General features: G+C 45.0%; 1 pseudogene; it reads right to left on the bottom strand.

Annotated features, from left to right (window-relative positions):
* Positions 1-14,244: 14,244 nt before the first annotated feature.
* Positions 14,245-15,063, bottom strand: LOC101019870 (annotated as a pseudogene).
* Positions 15,064-18,094: the final 3,031 nt, after the last annotated feature.

Raw genomic sequence — 18,094 nt, 5'->3', positions numbered from 1 at the left:
AAAAGGAGTGTAGTTATCTGTGGATGATGGCAGGACCTTGCTCCAAAATCCTGATTGCGTCTACTGTGATCCACCCATGAGGGCCTGCCAAAAGTTCCAGACAGATCCCTGTCTGCCACTGATACCTCAAGCACCATTAGATCTGCTGGGTCATATGGCCCAAGTGGCAGAGCAGCTTGCATAGCAGCCTGGACCTGTTAGAGAGCCTTCTCCTGCTCTAGACTCCACTCAAAACCAGCAGCTTTTCAAGCCACTTGGTAAATGGGGCAGAGTTATACACCCAAATGAGGAACATGTTGCCTCCAAAATCCAAAGAGGCCTACTAGGCATTGTGCCTCTTTTTTGGTTGTAGGAGGGGCCAGATGCGACAAGGTATCCTTCACCTTAGAAGAGATATCTTGACATGCCCCATAGCACTGGACCCCTAGAAGTCTCACTGAACGAAACCACATTTGAAATAAAACCACAACAGCAATAAAACCGTATCTGGTACAGCAGTTGCAGTGGGAGTCATCACCTGGTTAAGTTTATAGTAATCCACTGTCATTCTCCATCTGTCTTTTGCACAGGCCAAATGGGCATGTGGAATAAGAATGTGGTGGGAATTGCCACCCCTCCTCCTTGATGGTGGCCCTACTCTCTGGAGTCCCTCCAGGAGTTAAGTAATGCTTTTGGCTTACTCCTTTCCTAGTTAGAAGCAGTTCTAGTGTCTTCCACTTGGCCTTTCCCACCAGAATAGCCCTTCCTCCACAGGTCAGGGAACCAACGTGGGGATCTGTCAGCTGCTGAGTGTATCTATTTCAATTATGCATTCTGGAACTGGGGAAATAACCACAGGATGGCTTTGGGGATCCACTGGACCCACCGTGAGATGGACCTGGGGAAAAAAATCTTGAGCTGCATTCATGTTAGTGATTCATAAACTCATAAGTGTGAGAGTCTTTCAGTTTATAAGAAAGGGATACTGGGGCCCAAAAGAGGGAATTCAACATAAATGAAGAAGGAACCTAACTCAGCCACGGTGGGGAGAAGGTGTCTGTGAACCCACAGTGAGCAAGGCTGTATTTGGGAGATGGAAGTACTTTGAAGTTTTCTTTGACTCTTTAGCTTCCCTTCATGTCAACCATGGTAATTCCATTCCCCTTGGCAAGGACTAGCTAAAGAATGGGCATGTACCCAATTCTGGCTAATGGTACATAAAGAAGATCCTATAGGAGACTGCTGGTAAAAGCTTCCATGCTTCTAAAAAACAAGAAAGCTTTATTTTTCTGCATGTTATTGTGTCTTGTGCAGACATCGTATTACCACAAAGGGAGCCAGCTGAAGGAAAAAGCCAATGTCCTGAGGAGAGAAAAGCAGAGAAATGAAGGCTGCTTGGCTCCTTGAGGACACCTTGAGCCACTCATCATACCACACCTGGAACCCACTACTTCTATAACTATTATATGAGATAATAATTTCCTTACATGTTTGAATCTGTGTTTTCTATTACTTATGGCTAAGGCATCCTAACCAACAGAGAGTATGGGACAGATTTCCTACATTAACTGGTAGGAGCTTAGAGCTAATAAGATTTGGGTACTAAGGAGGTGTAACTGGTATCTTCACAGGCTGGTGAGACCAGGACAAAGGGGTCATTCATTCTTCTCTACATGTCGGGGGAGACTCTACAACCCAGCTGAGCTAGGAAAATTGGATTTCTCTGTCTTTTGTTTGTATTTCTGTTTATTTGTTTATTTATTTATTGAGACAGAGTCTTGCTCTGTCACCCAGGCTGGAGCGCAACATCACAATCTTGGCTCACTGCAACCTCTGCCTCCCAGGTTCAAGAAATTCTCCTGCCTCACCAGGCGCAGTGGCTCAGGCTTGTAATCCCAACACTTTGGGAGGTCAAGGTGGGTGGATCAAAGGTCAGAATTTCGAGACCAGCCTGGCCAATATGGTGAAACCCCATCTCTACTAAAAATACAAAAAGATTAGCTGGGCATGGGGGTACATGCCTGTAATCCCACCTACTTGGGAGGCTGAGGCAGGAGAATGGTGCGTGAACCCAGGAGGCGGAGGTTGCAGTGAGCCAAGATCGTGCCACTGCACTCCAGCCTGGGTGACAGAGTGATACTGTCTCAAAAACAAACAAAAAAAGAAATTCTCCTGCCTCAGCCTCCTGAGTACCTGGGACTATAGACATGTACCACCATGCCTGGCTTATTTTTGTATTTTTAGTAGGGACAGGGTTTCACCATGTTGGCCAGGCTGATCTCCAACTCCTGACCTCAGGTGATCCACCCGCCATGGCCTCCCAAAGTGCTGGGCTTACACATGTGAGCCACTGTGCCCGGCCTCTGTTTTTAAAATCAAAGTAAATCTAACCTTGAGCCCCCAGTCCTGTTCAGCGGGCAGATTATTAATCTTTCATTCTGGAAGTGCAACCTTTCCCCTGAAATATTGTGCCTACCTGGGCAAAAGTGTGGGGACCTGCCAACCAGTCATCAGCCGGTAGTCTGCCCTAAGTTTTCCTTTGATGCCTCACATCCCTTCTGGTTTGTTGATTTTGCTGTTGCTGAGTCATACATGGGGCCCAGGAATTTTCAGTGGGACTGGAGACTCAATGCCCAAGGCCTACAATTTCCCCGAGATCTAGATGTTTCCTGGGGCTCTGGAAAGGGCTCCATTCTCACAGTGAGAGGTTTTCTGTTTTGTTTTGGTTTTCTATCTTTCTGGTCTCTGAGCACTCTCCTCTGTCTTTCCTCGTCCTTCAACGTCCTTCAACGCTCCCCTCTCCTTGTCCCCCTCCTGCCTTTCTCCCTCTGGGTATCTGCATTATCTCATCAGGAGCCAAGGCTTTTACCCAAGGCATGAAGATCTGTTATCTTCAAACAGCTCTGCTTTCTGTCCTGCAAGAATTCATAAGGCAAGAAAAACCAAAAAACCCGACTCATGGTACCTGCTTGGGAAAAGATGGCAATGGAAAAACACAGTAAACAAATTAATATATTAATTATCTTGTCACAGGTGCCTCAGAGGAGCACAATAGGAGGGCTGACTCCAGGCTGAGTGGCAGCCAGCCAGCCAATGAGAGTGGGAGAGGGAGAAAGAAGGTGGGAGCTGAGGAATGCTGGGGAAACTTTCTTGCAAACTTGCAAAACCTGCCGGGCAGCCTGAGAGCCTTGTGACAGGGCTGCCTCTTTCCTATCTCGAGTCCTGGGTGTCCTTAAAAATACTTTTTCATTTCCAGAAGCCTTCTTGCTGTATCTTGTGGTCACACGTGGAGGGCTATGATACCTCCTCATCTCACCAGGGAGTGCGAAAGTTCAAATGAGATCCCGTGGGAAAGATCTTTGAGTTGCTCTGCAGGAAGGAGGCCCTGGCAGCCAACCCCAGCCTCCTCCATGGAGCTCACCCTCCATTCAGCCCTGGTGGTCCCCTGCAGCTTGTATCTGCCACAGCCCTGCAGGTGGCACTGGGACTCCTGGGCTTCTGGACTTGGCTCAGAGGTAAACAAGAACAGCAGATGTTCACACAGCTTGGATTTAGATAGTATCTTCCCAGCCAGAGCTGAAAGGACCTTTGAAATCATTGAGACCAATTTCCTACTCTTACAGTTAAGGGCCCAGAGGATAAGAGAAGCCAGGAGACTTGGCTAAGGTCACCTGAAGCTATAAGGAGGGACAACCAAGGCTCCTTATCTCTCTCAGCCCTCTCTTATCACCCTGATCTCTGGGTGCTGCCCCTAGATCCTGGTTGCCTCGTGGGGTGCTTTTGAATGATTTACCTGTCCCTCTTGCCACCTGTAGGGCCAGCACACCTTGCCCTTCCTGCAGATGCCTGCTGTCTGCTGGATGTTGGGCTGTCAGATGATTAACCCAAGGACAATGAAGGGTGTGCAGAGTCCACAGACCTCAGATCTTGATCTGGGCTCTTGCTCAGTTTTTTATCGGCATCCTGACAGCATTTGTTAAGGGGAATAGGACTGCGGGTTACTCAGAAGCCCTGGGCATTTTCCAGTTCACAGGAACCTTCTGAGCATGATCATTTGTGACTTTCTGACCAAAACATTTCAGCCTGGAGATAATCTTCAAGTAAACAAGTCTGGGGTCTTTTGTCTCCCATTGTTTTGATTGGTTTAATAACTAATCAATCATATATTCTGAGGCTGCCTTAAAATCATCAACCATGCTGCAGGTCATTACATGTGTACAGCACTTTATAATTCAGAATACATTATTTTGTTGGCTTTGTGAGATTCTTTGACCATACCCATTTCACAGGTATGAAAACTGTGAGTCAGCAAGGTTAAATGACCTGCCGTTTTGGAAGGAGCCACAACTAAGATGATACCCTGGATTCTAGTGCAGTGATCTTGTCCCTGGCCCTCCACTAGGTACAGACTGGCTACATGGCCTTCAGTGGAGTGGGGCAGTGGAGATAGTGAGGGGAGCTGCCCACCTTGGAAAAAGTGCTGATAAAATACTTGGGACTTGGCCAGGTGCTGTGGCTCATGCCTATAATCCCAGCACTTTGGGAGGCCAAGGCGGGTGGGTCACGAGGTCAGGAGATCAAGACCATTCTGTTCAACATAGTGAAACCCTGTCTGTACTAAAATACAAAAAAAAAAAAAAAAAATAGCCTGGCATGGTGGCATGCGCCTGTAGTCCCAAAGGCAGGGGAATCACTTGAACTGGGAAGCGGAGGTTGCAGTGAGCTGAGATCATGCCACTGTACTCTAACCTGGCAACAGAGCGAGACTCCATCTCAAAAGAATACTTGGGACTTTGGAGGCAGACTTGGATATGACCTAGTTGAAAAGCACCAAAGTTACCCCAAAAGCCGCTCTGTTTACTCCGTGATCCTCACCTCCGAGTTTCTCATCCTTGACCTTGTTCCTGGTCGCTTCTTTGACTCCATGATTCGGACTCTCAGCCCAAACCAGGTTTTACTCCAGTCCACCCAGGTTCCATCCTCACGCCCATCTCACATTGTCAGCTCCAGTCTCCTTCCAGATCCCAGTGCTTAAAGTTACCCCTACTGGCCTCACTATTGCCAGTGAGGGAGCATGCCTGACTAGCTGCTGACCAAGCACTAGTGACCCTCTTTAATTATTCTCTTGTGTTCAAGTATCTAAGAGCAGTTGTGAGAGACCCAAGTGCAAGAGGCACCAAGCGATCTCCACCCAAAGGCAAGTCCCCCAACTGCAAAAGGGTCTGTGGAAACTAAAGCTTCAAAGTTCAGGATGATTAAGGTCAGAAAAGTCTAGACCAAGGGCCTGTGGCCAGAGGTGTATCACCTCCTGACCTCTGATGACTCCTTATGCAAGTTCACTTTTCCATAATCCAAGATCAGTGGCCCTCAAACTTGGATGGACAGAACATCACTGGAGAGGTATTAAAGTTACAAATGCCAGCTGGGCACGGTGGCTCATGCTTGTAATTCTAGCACTTCAGGAGGCTGAGTTGGGTGGATCACCTGAGGTAAGGAGTTCGAGACCAGCCTGGCCAACATGGTGAAACCCTGACTCTACTAAACACAACAAATTAGCAGGACGTGGTGGCACATGTCTGTAATCCCAGCTACTCAGGAGGCTGAAGCAGGAGAATCACTTGAACACAAGAGGTGGAGGTTGCAGTTAGCTGAGATTGCACCATTGCACTCCAGCCTGGGCAACAAGAGTGAAACTCTGTCTCAAAAAATAAAATAAAATAAAAAATAAAGTTACAAATGCCTTGCCCTCACCTAGACTTGCCGAAATAGACACTTCTTGTTGAAACCGTCCCTATAGACTTTATAAAATTAATCAGGGAAGGAGGGAGGGGAAAAATGAAAATAAGCCAAGCTTGCAGCACACTCAGCATTAGTCATTAGGTCAGCTTGCGCCTGACCGGCTTCCACACAGTTGTTTGCCTATTGTCTTAGAATCACGTGGACCCTAGACTATAGGTCCCCTAAACACTGAAGAGATAACACATTAAGCATTAAGAAACATTATGTTTTCCATTTGAGATATTCTTTCAGGTCTTGCGTATCAGTGAGACTACTGATATCAGCTGATCTGAAGGACCCCACAGGAGATGACTCGCTAAAGAATGCCATTTCCACCTCCTGATGATTTCATCCCCTGTACCCTGACCAATCAATGACCCTAATTTTCCAGCCCCTTGTCCTTCACAATCTCCTTAAAGATCCCACCTCAGGCTGGGTGTGGCGCTTCATACCTGAAATCACAGCACTTTGGGAGGCCGAGGTGGGCAGATCACCTGAGGTCAGGAGTTTGAGACCAACCTGACCAACGTAGAAAAACCCCATCTCTACTAAAAATACAAAATTAGCTGGCTGTGGTAGCACATGCCTGTAATCCCAGCTACTCGGGAGGCTGAGGCAGAATAGCTTGAACCTGGAAGGTGGAGGTTGCAGTGAGCCAAGATCACGCCATTGCACGATCGCCTGGGCAACAAGAGTGAAACTCCATCTAAAAAAATAAAAATAAATAAAAAATTTTTAAAAAGTCCCACCTCAAAACTCCATGGAGAGATGTATTTGAGAGTATCCTTCCCACCTCCTTGCTCTGCGCACTGTGAGCGTCAAACCCTTTCTCTGCTGCAAATCCTGCTGTCTTAGTGTACTGGTCTGTTACTGTGCAGCAGGCACACAAACTTTTTGGTCCTATAACAAGGTTAGGACCAAATGTTCTTGCCCACATCTAGACTTGCTGAATCAGACACTTCAGGTTAGAACCAAAGACTGCATTTGTAACAAACCGCTTAGAGCATTCTGATGCAGGTAGCCTATAGAGCAGACTGTAAGAAACATCAGTGTATTTCCACTTAATATGTGAGTTTGGGCAAGGCTCTTACCCTCTGTAAAATAGGGAAAGAGTAGTTGTGAGGATTAAATGGAAAGATGGGAAGTAAAGTACTTAGCACAATGTCTTATATATGGTAAGCACTCAAAAAGGTTAATAATTATTGCTATTATGATTATTTTATTTTACTTTACTTTTTTGAGATAGAGTCACTCTGTCACTCAGGCTGGAGTGCAGTGGTGAGATTTTGGGTCACTGCAACCTCCACCTCCCGGGCTCAAGAGATTCTCCTGCCTCAGACTTCTGAGTAGCTGGGATTACAGGCACCAGCCACCACACCCAGCTAATTTTTGTATTTTTAATAGAGACAGGGTTTCACCATTTTGCCCAGGTTGGTCTTGAACTCCTGGCCTCAAGTGATCTGCCCGCCTTGGCCTCCCAAAGTGCTGGGATTACAGGCGTGAGCCACGGCACCCAGACTATTATGACTGTTTTGTCTCACTATTCAGCTAAACTCCCTGGTACTACTGCCTGCTTCAAATTTCTCCCTATTCCGAGAGGATTTTCTATTAGTCCTCCTCTTCTTCAACTCTGTTCTTTCTGATCCCATCAAATGAATTTATTATCACTTACTCCCAAGCATAAACCAAAATGCAAGACTGCCAGTCCTCTCCTGTCCAGTCACAGATAGACAGACACACAGATGCACGTGTGCGCGCACACATACACACACACACACAACACGCGCTCCAGCTCTGCATATTCCCTTCTGCAAATTCTGATTGTCAAGGTGTTGAGGGTGTGGACAAAAATTGTCTTTGGGTGGGTGAGATTGTAGGTGGGTTTTTAAAATTTCCTTTCTTTGCTTGTCTGTATTTGCTGATTTGTTTGTCATGGGCATGTATTGCATTTGTACCAAGAAAAGTTATTTTTAATTTTTGTAAATTCTAGTTGTTGCCATGTCTAGAAACTCTCCCTGAAGGGTTCTGCTGCATTCTGAGCACTCCTTTTAACTTCACACCCACTCAGACTCTCTCTTCTCTGTGCTCTTTGCTATTATACATTTGCATTCACTAGTGAGTTGCTCTATAGATGGTCTTAAAGGTGTTGAGCAACAGGAGGCACCTTGAAGGTAGAGGCTCTGTCCTCTCTTCTGTGCAAATAGCTTGCATGTTTCTTAGCTAACTTCAGCTCTCTGCCCTCCCCTCTTTACCACTGAGTCCAGGTGACTGTGAGAAGTTGAAGGTGCTTGGTTAGAACAGGGCTTGGTTCTACTCAGCTGAATTTTCTATTATTCTCATTTAAAAATCTCTGACACTTGGGCTAGCAGTCTTGAGTGCACGAGACACCTGGGCACAGTCTCTGGAGAACTCTGAACAATACACAGGGCAGGTTTATACAGGGATTGACAGTGTCATAGGGCTTGGGGGTAGTGGCTTAGCCTGGTCATGAATTTAACCCAGATCTTGCAAAATCTCCAGATAATCCTTTTTTCTCACTGGTTTTTTTCAAGGCCCTCATGGCTCTGGGAGGTTTGGTCAAGGCTGAGACTCATTCCCTCTCCAGCGTATATTTAAGAACCAAACATGGTTAAAAACAGATGTGATTAAGAACATGAGCTTGAGATTAAACAGACCTAGGTTTAAATCTGATCCTCAACTAACTGTACCAAGTCATTTAACCTCTTCTAGCCTCAGATTCCTCATCTGGAAAATGGAGACAGAAATTGTGACCGCCTAATAGGATAATAGGATAATTGTAAGAATTAAGGAAAACAATGCATGTAAAGCATTTGGTGCTCAGCAGCTGGTAATGATCACTACTACCGGGATGTTTGGGTACTGCAAAGATAGAAACAAAAGAGAAACAACACCTCTGACTTGGAAAAAACTTTCCTTCTCAAAGGGGAGAACCAAAGAGCCTCTGTGTGACACAGACAAAGTGAGTCCAAGGTAACATACTCATGGACAGGAGAGAGGGGCACGCAGTATATAGAAGAGCTGGGAGCTTCCTACCAAGGGGAAATCTGAGAAATCTTCAGAAAAGAGGTAAGTCTTGGATGGACCTGTAGGGATAGGTGAGAGGAGAGATGACAGGGGGGCTAGAGGCCAGAAGCTGGCTGCTGGGGCTATGGATATAGCTGTATAGGCTAGCAGTTAAGAGCTCAAATGCTGGAGTCATAGGACATGTATTTGAGTCATTGACTGTGATGTTGAGAAAGTAGACTGGGTGGTTTAGAAACAACGCTAATTTATTTCTCATGGTTCTGGTGGCTGGGAAGTTCAAGATCAAGGCGCCAGCAGATTTGGTGTCTAGTGAGGGCCTGCTTCCTGGTTCACAGAGAGCTGCCTTCTCACTGTGTCCTTAAATTGTGGAAGGAGTGAGGGAATCTCTCTGGGGTCGCTTTTTTGTTTGTTTGTTTGAGACAGGGTCTTGCTCTGGCATCCAGCCTAGAGTGCAGTGGCATGATCATAGCTCACTGCAGCTTCAACCTCCTGGGCTCAAGCAATCCTCCCACCTCAGCCTCACAAATAGCTGGGACCACAGGTGCATGCCACCACACCTGACTTTTTAAAATTTTGTGTAGAGACAGGGACTCCTTATGTTGCCCAGGCTGTTCTCAAACTCCTGGGCTCAAGTGATCCTCTTGCCTCCATCTCCCAAAGTGATGGGATCACGGGCATAAGCTACTGCGACCAGCCTGGAGCCTCTTTATGACAGTACTAATCTCATTCCCCAGGGCTCTGCCCTCATGACCTACTTACCTCCCAACGGCCCCTCTTCTAAATACCATTGTTTTGGGGATTAGATTTTAACATGTAAATTTTGGGAGGACACAAACCTTCAGATTATAGCAGTTACCGTCCACAAGCCTCACTTTTCTTAATTTTGTAATACGGAGAATGGTAATTCCTTCCTATAAGGATTTTTATGAGGAGTTAGTAAAATAATGCTTGTAAAGTACATTTTGAAAATTCAGTAATTACATTTCAGAGACACAGCCAACGTTACTGCTATTTTTGTATTATATTTATTATTATAAATCCATACTTGGCCTTGTTTTTCAGAAGAATACTTACACAACCATTCAGGGTCTTTTTCCCCATGTATTTGGATACCTGCATTCATTCATCTATTACATAATAATAATAGAATATATATATATATATATATATTTTTTTTTTTTTGAGACGAGTCTCGCTCTGTTGCCCAGGCTGGAGTGCCGAGGCGTGATCTCGGCTCACTGCAAGCTCCGCCTCCTGGGTTCATGCCATTCTCCTGCCTCAGCCTTCCGAGTAGCTGGGACTATAGGTACCCACCACCACGCCCAGCTAATTTTTTGTATTTTTAGTAGAGACGGGGTTCCACCATGTTAGCCAGGATGGCCTCGATCTCCTGACCTTGTGATCTGCCCGCCTCAGCCTCCCAAAGTGCTGGGATTACAGGTGTAAGCCACTGCACCCGGCCAATAGAACATATACATATTATGTAATAATAACATAATAGCTGACATTTAAATAGTATATTTTATGTGCCAGGCATTGTTTTAAGTACTCAGTACACTCGGTATGTATAAAACTCATTTAATCATCCCAATATTGCTGTGAAGTAGGTACTGTTATTATTCATATTTTATAGAGGATAAAATTGAGGTCCAGAGAAGTTAAGCAGCTTGCCCAAGATTACATAGCTAGTAAGTTCTAGAACTAGAAGTTTTGGTCCCAGAGAGTCTGGCTCAGAATCCGTGTTCTTAACTACTTGGCTATTGAACACACACGCTATTTTCAAAAACTCGGGGAAGAATGGAAGCACAAAAATATGAATTAAACACTGATCCTACCAGAAGGGAGATAGTAGTCAGGAGGAGTGATAAGACGCAGTAAGATCATACCCACCCATGGCAGTTGATCATGTGGCCTGGAGGTTTTGCTAGAGCCCATGTGGGCTTCTTGGCCTGGCTGAGTTATCCACTGGGATCAGCTTGGGTCATTGGACGAAGTCCTTGTTGGAGCCTCTGTAAAGTTAGTTCACACACTAACAGTGCATTGCTGGCACCTTTTTGCTGCAGGTATCAGCAGTTTGTGCTCTCTGGCCCACTAGAAGGCTGAATGATAGAATGTGGCTGGATGGGTATAAACCCACCCTAGTATTAACTGAAAAAGTAACTCAAAGTACAGAGCCAACTGAGTGAGGGTTGAGTCATTGCCTCATTGAGACATTGTATCATTCACTCACTGGGCACCTGTTTTTTGCCAAGTTCTCTTCTCTGTGCTGGATGTTACATTGAAAACATGTTTTGAAAAGTTTTTTTCCCTCCTGAGTCCACTCTCAAAATCCCTAGGATTATTCCCCCTGGGCCCTTCCCAGCTTCAAATGGTTTACGCCTTAGTATAAACATTCAGAAGGTTGGAGCTAAAAAGGTCCTTGATAGTGAGTGGTATCCTGGATACCAGTTTGCAAGAACCAATTGTTAAATTTTCAGGAATTTTGTAAGCTGATTGTTAAATACAGCCGTTCTCAAAAAATTGAATTATGTAAACTTACAATCAAATAAATCGTATTAAAACAAAGGTAATAAATATCCAAAACTCATTATTTCAGTAGGGCGCAGTGGCTCATACCTGTAATCCCAGTACTTTGGGAGGCCGAGGCAGGTGGATCACTTGAGGTCAGGGATTTGAGACCAGCCTGGGCAACATGGCAATATCCTGCCTTTACTAAAAATACAGATATAGCCAGGTGTGGTGGTGCATGCCTGTAGTCCCAGCTACTCAGGAGGCTGAGGCAGGAGAATAAAGATACAATTCTACAGGAGAATCACTTGAACCTGGGAGGTGGAGGTTGCAGGGAGTCGAGTTAGTGCCACTGCACTCCAGCCTGGACAACAGAGCAAGACTCTGTCTCAAAAAAACAAAAAGAAAAAAAACCCTTGTTACTTCATAATTACTTTACTATATGATATGTGATTGCATGGCCAATTCTGCATTCACTGATGTGTCACTGGTAAGCTTGAATTTAGCCATGGTGGCAGTATTTACACCACTGAAATCAGCAGACACTATAAATCAGTACCCCTTTCCGCAAAGCCCATTGCTGCCCAGAACATCATTGACCTTAGAAATAATCAAATCTGGTGATTTTCACCCTGGATTTCAGCCAAAAGGATCCACTAAGAGTCCTTTATTACTACTAGAGGAGGAGGAATGACAGGGCAAGGTGAGAGCAGGTGAGGCTCTGCCCATTGCCTCTGCCCCTGAGCTAGACCAGCCTGATGTGTGTTTTTATTTTATTTTATTTTATTTTATTTTATTTTATTTATTTATTTGAGATGGAGTCTCACTCTGTTGCCCAGGCTGAAGTGCAATAGTGTGATCTTGGCTCACTGCAACTTCTGCCTCCCTATCCCAAGGTTCAAGGAATTCTCCTGCCTCAGCCTTCCAAGTAGCTGGGATTCCAGGCACCTGCCACCATGCAGAGCTAATTTTTGTATTTTTCGTAGAGACAGGGTTTCACCATATTGACCAGGCTGGTCTTGAACTCCTGACCTCATGATCCACCTGCCTTGGCCTCCCAAAGTGCTGAGATTACAGGTGTGAGCCACTGCACCCGGCCTGTTTGTTTGATCTAGTCTAATCTTATTTTATTCTTTTTTTTTTTTTTTTTTTTTTTTGAGATGGAGTCTCGCTCTTTTGCCCAGGTTGGAGTGGCACAATCTTGGCTCACTGCAACCTCCACCTCCCAGGTTCAAGCGATCCTCCTGCCTCAGCCCCCCTAGTAGCTGGGATTACAGGCACCTGCCACCACGCCCAGCTAATTTTTTGTATTTTTAGTAGAGACAGGGTTTTGCCATGTTGGCCAGGCTAGCCTTGAACTCCTGACCTCAGGTGATCCACCCACCTTGGCCTCCCAAAGTGCTAGGATTACAGGTGTGAGCCACCATGCCAGCCTATTTTATTCTTATTTATTGTTCAGGAAATTGAATTTTTACAGTTCAGATCCAGAGTTAAGTGACTTACTCTAGGCCTACCAGAGCTTAATCTACTTCCATATATGAGGGAGCTGACATCATGGCACCCTGGGTGGGAGACAGAATCCTGTAGACCCTAACCCGGGGCTTTTCTGGGCCCCCAGCCTCAGGAGGCTCTCCCTCTGCTCCTATCTGATATGTAGTCCTCACCAGAGCTGCGTCCACTGTGCCTCTGTGCCCCGTAGACATGGTGGATTCCCAACCAAGCCTTGCAGGTAGTTTTCCTCCCCTGATAAAAACCTTTCCTAACACCTCACAGTGACCGCCTGGTTTGCTGAACCCGTTTTCCCTGACTGATTTGAGGTCAAGTAGAAAATCTTACCCTCACTTTGTGAGGGTTTTCAGACCTATCTCAACTTTTGGTTGCAGAAATCTGCATAAAGCCTTAGGAAAACAAAAAAACCAAAACAGAATACAGCAGCTATTTTATTTTTCTTTTAATTTTTTTTCCATTTTTGTAAATTATTTTATTTCTTCCTTGATGATTTAGAGGGACTATCTTCAAACCAGTACAAATATTTCATACATAATACCTGGCCAGTTTCTAACCAGTTGAGTACTTTGTTGCATACTTTCAGCAAGAAACACATTAAATTTGAATAGTAAAGACATTACATAATTAATCAGGACACAATTAAAATTTACTTTAAGTATTTCTGTGGGAAGGCCAGGTGTGGTGGCTCATGCCTGTAATCCTAGCACTTTGGGAGGCTGAGGCAGGCAGATCACCTGAGATCAGGAGTTTGAGATTAGCCTGGGCAACATGGGGAAACCCCATCTCTACTAAAACTACAAAAAAATTAGCCGGGACTGGCGCAGTGGCTCACACCTGTAATCCCAGCACTTTGGAGGCCGAGGCGGACGGACCACAAGGTCAGGAAATTGAGACCATCCTGGCTAGCATGGTGAAACCCTGTCTCTACTAAAAATATAAAAAATTAGCTGGGTGTGGTGGTGGGCACCTGTAGTCCCAGATACTGGGGGTGCTGAGGCAGGAGAATGGCGTGAACCCAGGAAACGGAGCTTTCAGTGAGCGGAGATCACGCCACTGCCCTCCAGCCTGGACAACAGAGCGAGATTCCGTCTCAAAAAAAAAAAATTAGCCAGCCTGGTGGCGGGTGCCTGTAATCCCAGCTACTCCGGAGGCTGAGGCAGGAGAATCACTTGGACCTGGGAGGCAGAGGTTGTAGTGAGCCAAGATCGTGCCACTGCACTCCAGCCTGGGTGTGACAGGAGCAAGACTTCATCTCAAAAAAAAAAAATATATATATATATATATATATATACACACACACACACACACACACACACAAATACATATATACACACACACACACATATATATATTTCTTTGGGGGAGAGGACACCACACTTCTACTCAATAAAGAGAAACATTTTTATATTCCAGAGGTCTTTTATATTTTTAACACCTATTATGCCATGAATTCATAGGGAATAGGTTCCAGCAGCTCAGGCTCCTTCCCATTGGTTCTCACAAAGTGTGCTTCTCTGGATGGAGCAGGCTGGTGCTTCAGTTGAACCCAGGTACCTTTCTCTTTGGCTTCTTTCTTTTTCTGATCATTTTCCTTCACATGTTTTAGGAAGCTGTCTTGGCTCTTAGAGTGCTTAATGTGCTCAATACGCTCATTAATTCTCTTGGCAAGAATCTTGCCCTTAATGTGTTTGTTTACAACAATGCCAACGGCCTGCTGGGTAACACTGCAGACTCTTCCAGTTTTGCCATGATAACACTTGTGGAGCATTCCTTTTTGAACAGTACCCATTCCCTTGATGTCTACAGTATCACCTTTCTTATAGATGCGCATACATGTGGCCAAAGGAACAACTCAATGTTTTCTAAAGGGCCTAGAGAACATACACCAGGTGCCTCTCCTCTTTCCCTTTATGTTCGTCATTTTGGCGAATTATTGGAAGATGGCGGTTCCTGCCGAAAGGAAGGAGCTATTTTAGTTTTTGTTAGGCAGAGGCAGAAATGGATATCAGGGCCTGCTCAAGGGCACATGAGTGTGTTGGCAGGTGTCTGTGTGGAGGGGGACTGGGTGATGGGGAAAGTGGAAGGGTGGCAAAGTGGAGACAGAAGAGGATATGGGAGTGAACAGATAAAAAAGAAACATTTAAAGGAATCATTTTGGGAGTTAAAAAAAATAACTCTAGGTGTGAAGGACTATACAATTTCCTGAGACTTCATAACTGCTTCCCTCTAGCAACTGCTTCCCTCTAGCAAAACCTGATTCCGTGTGTTATCAGTCAGTTGTGCTTTGTTCTGTAATCTCAATTACACAGCTTCCAGTAAGAACAACAAATGCATTGCACAAACACATCTTTGTGGTAACACCACAATGAAGAATTGTGTAAGAAATATGGAATGAGTTTGCTAGGGCTGCCATAAGAAAATACTACAGACAAGGGGGCTTAAACAACAGAAATGTATTTGCTTGTAGTTCTGGAGGCTATAAGTCCAAGCTCAAAGCGTGGTAAGGTTTGGTTTGTTCTGAGGCCTCTGCTTGGCTTGCAGATGGCCACCTTCTTGCTGGGACCCCACAGGTCTTTCATCCATGCCTGCAAACATGTCTGCTGTCTCTCTCTCTGTCCAAATTTCCTCTTCTTATAAGGATACCAATCATATTGTATTAGGGCTCACTCCAAAGACCTCATTTTCACTTAGTCATGCCTTTAAAGAACTTATCTCCAAATACAGTTACATTCTAAGGTAATGCAGGCTAGGACTTCAACATAGGAATTTTATGGGGACACGATTTGGCCCATAACAAATGTTTAGACACTATTCATTTTATACTGCATGACTATGACACCAATCACACACTTAGATATTAAGGGTGTCTCCTCATTGACCCTGAGAGGTTTTATTATCTACAGAAATTGACTGTCATGCCTTGGACTGAGAACTTATCAGATGAAATGCCTTTAAAAGAAAGTATTGATTCCTCCCTTTCTTGTTAGGCACGAGCCAGGTGAAGCAAGAATAGGAGACCCCAAACTTCCTGTTTTCATTGTGTAGACAGCTCTACTGCAAAGATGGTCAATGTGCCTAAAACCAGAAGAGCTTTCTGTAAGAAGTGTGGCAAGCATCGGCCTTACAAAGGGCCCCAGAATAAGGGCAAGGATTCCCCCTATGCCCAGGGGAAGACGCGCTGTGATCAGAAGCAGAGTGGCAACGGTGGGCAGACAAAACTGATTTTCTGGAAGAAGGCTGAAACTTCCCAGAAGATTGTGCTAAGGCTGGAATGTAGTGAGCCTAACTGCAGATCCAAGGGAATGCTGGCCATTCAGAAATGCAAACATTTGTTTTTTTAAGACAGGGCCTCACTCTGTTGCTCAGGCTGGAGTTCAATCATGGCTCACTGCAGCCTTGACCTCCCTAGCTCAAACAATCCTCCAACCTCAGCCTCTCGAGTAGCTGGGTCTACAGGTACACACCATTATTCTTGGCTAACTTTATTTATTTTTTGTAAAGGTAAGGGCTCATTATGTTGCCCATGCTGGCCTTGAATCCCTGGGCTCAAGTGGTCCTCCCACCTCGGCCTCCCAAAGCACTGGGATAATAGGCGTCAGCCACCACACCTGGCTGGGATTTTTTGATGGTGTTTTATTCATTTTGAGGAGAAAACGTTGAAGCTATAGAAAAATTACCTGTTCGTACCCCAGACCTCAGCATCATGCAATCTATACAGGTAATGAACCTGCACATGTACCTGAATCTCAAATAAAAGTTGATAAAAAAGAAAAAAGAAAAATTACCAGTAGGAAAATAAATACAGTGATATTCTTACTTTAAAAAAATCTTATGCTGACTTAAAGAATTTTGAAGGTCCTGTTTCTCTTTCAAATTGCCTTTTTGTCTTGTTTTTACAGGAATTAATTTTCATAGGTAGGAGATCCTGAAAGGGTTTGCAATATTTGCAGAAGCTGCTAATGCTATAGAAACAGGTGCAGTGGCTGAGCATGGCTGAAAGGAGGTGGCAAGGAGAGATCACTGGTCAAGGTAGAGAGGGTGGGTGAATGTCAAACTGTCCCTCACCTAAAATGCCTTGTGTATTTCCTATTGGACTGTGGCACCCCTTCCTTTGCTCTTCCCTAGATCCGTTAGCATTTGTTAGGCATCTAACAAAAATGGGCTTGGCAACTGCAAATACACAGGTGAGTGATGTCATCAACTCCCTGCTTGTGTGGCTTTACAGTTCAGCTGTGTTAGCTACTAAAAAAAAATGATTAAAAAAAATAGTCCCTTCCTTCCAAGCAGAGAGGTCCCTCAAGGAGTCATAACCAGTAAATCTCTTTCAGTCTCCAGAAAAAGACTTAAAAGATTGTAGGTTGGGTGTGGTGGCTCATACCTGCAATCTCAGCACTTTGGGAGGCTGAAGTGGGAGGATCAGTTGAGTCCAGATGTTTGAGACCAGCCTGGGCAGTAGCGAGACCTCACCTCTACAGAAAAATTAGCCGGGCCTCCGTGGTGGCATGCACCAAGAGGCTGAGGCAGGAGGATTGTTTGAGCCCAGGAGGCAGAGGTTGCAGTGAGCCATGATTATTCCACTAAACTCCAACCTGGGCAACAGAGTGAGACTGTCCCCCCTGCCCTCCAAAAAAGGATTGTAGTATAAAACTTTTATGAACTAAAGTAAAACTCCTTTCTATCTCTCCATATGCACACACTCAAACAAATCAGAAATATGAATTTTAGATCTTTCTTTAACGACCTGAGCAGTGAAAAACAAACAAGAAAAAGCATCGTTTACACATGCTCCCTGCTCCATTAGATGATAAACCACTTGGGGATAAGAAACAGGAGGTGGGCTGGGCGCGGTGGCTCACGCCTATAATCCCAGCACTTTGGGAGGCCGAGGCGGGTGGATTACAAGATCAGGAGATCGAGACCACCCTGGCTAACACAGTGAAACCCCGTCCCTACTAAAAACATACAAAAAAATTAGCCTGGCGTGGTGGCGGGCACCTGTAGTCACAGCTACTTGGGAGGCTGAGGCAGGAGAATGGTGTGAACCTGGGAGGTAGAGCTTGCAATGAGCCGAGATCACATCACTGCACTCCAGCCTGGGCGACAGAGTGAGACTCTGTCTCAAAAAAAAAAAAAAAAAGGAAACAGGATGTGTACTCTATAGCCCCGTGCATTCTTTGCATGAAGCAGATACTCGATATATATTCACTGATTGGATCTGAATCTCCAAGAGGAAAGATAATTTAACCAAAACCACTACGGTCCTTAAAAAACGTCA

This window comes from Papio anubis, chromosome 7, assembly GCF_008728515.1.
Source record: "Papio anubis isolate 15944 chromosome 7, Panubis1.0, whole genome shotgun sequence".
In the NCBI taxonomy this organism is placed as follows: domain Eukaryota; kingdom Metazoa; phylum Chordata; class Mammalia; order Primates; family Cercopithecidae; genus Papio; species Papio anubis.
This window is presented reverse-complemented; position numbering and strand designations above follow the sequence as displayed.